At 39.8% G+C, this 905-nt stretch overlaps 1 protein-coding gene across 2 annotated transcripts in view; it reads right to left on the bottom strand.

The window, feature by feature from the left end:
• The window catches only part of LOC138739572 (gamma-aminobutyric acid receptor subunit gamma-3-like), a 143,451-nt gene that overhangs the window by 125,453 nt on the left and 17,093 nt on the right, over nt 1-905 (bottom strand). The gene's annotated exons all lie outside the window — the stretch shown is intronic.

The following is a 905-nucleotide window of genomic DNA, read 5'->3' as shown; positions in this document are numbered from 1 at the left end:
TGCAACAGCATCGTGCCAATCACTGTACTAAATGTGTTGCCCCAAATGGAAAAGGAGAAGGTGTCTGTGAAATAAGCAATCTATTTAAAATGGAAACAAAAATAAAAGCTGCGTTCTTGCATCTGGCAACAATGGACATTGGATGAATGGATCGCATGTTTCAGCTTGACAAATTAGCAGACAAGAGCAGTTTGCTTTCGATAGACTGCATCCTTACTGAGAGGAGATTATTGGGCTACTGACTTCCCTCGCTATCCACAGCAGCCAGTACCTCCCATGAGAGTTCGATGTACTGTGCCCCCCCCCAGTGTATGAATTTTCAGATTGGAACTTAATCCTTCTGTTATCTGGGGAAGAGCTGAGCTAATTTTCAATTAATGTTAATGCTGTTTCTTCTATTTTGTTCACTCCATGGTGGGTATGTTTATATTATGAAACGACTGAATTATCATTGCTAATATCAAACATCACAGGAATATTTCCAAGTTTTCTTCTCAGGAGGCTCATTGAAAATGCAAATACATATTGCTGTCATCCAAGGATTCCTCGTTCTTGAGAGGGGAGTGGGTCACGTAAATAATTTAGCAGTACTGCTTTCTATAGGGTTAGAAGTCACAAAGGCAAATGCTTACAAAAGCACACACTGCTAACTGCACAAGGGCACAGTCAAAAATCAATTTATTGATAAAAAGCACATTTAGAAAAAGTATTGTGCTCTTTTCTTGCCTCCAAAAATGGTTTCCATTTGGAGATGTGTTTCGCCTTTGAGGTCACTGGATGGAGAAAATGAAAAAGAGAAAAACGTAACCCTACTTTGCTTTTCGAGCAACCCATCTAACTTTAATACTGTTTTACGTTAGACCAGCTCCCTCTAAGCCAACTACATACTGGCAGTACCACTCTGA

This window comes from Narcine bancroftii, chromosome 7, assembly GCF_036971445.1.
Source record: "Narcine bancroftii isolate sNarBan1 chromosome 7, sNarBan1.hap1, whole genome shotgun sequence".
NCBI classification, from domain to species: Eukaryota; Metazoa; Chordata; class Chondrichthyes; order Torpediniformes; family Narcinidae; genus Narcine; species Narcine bancroftii.
This window is presented reverse-complemented; position numbering and strand designations above follow the sequence as displayed.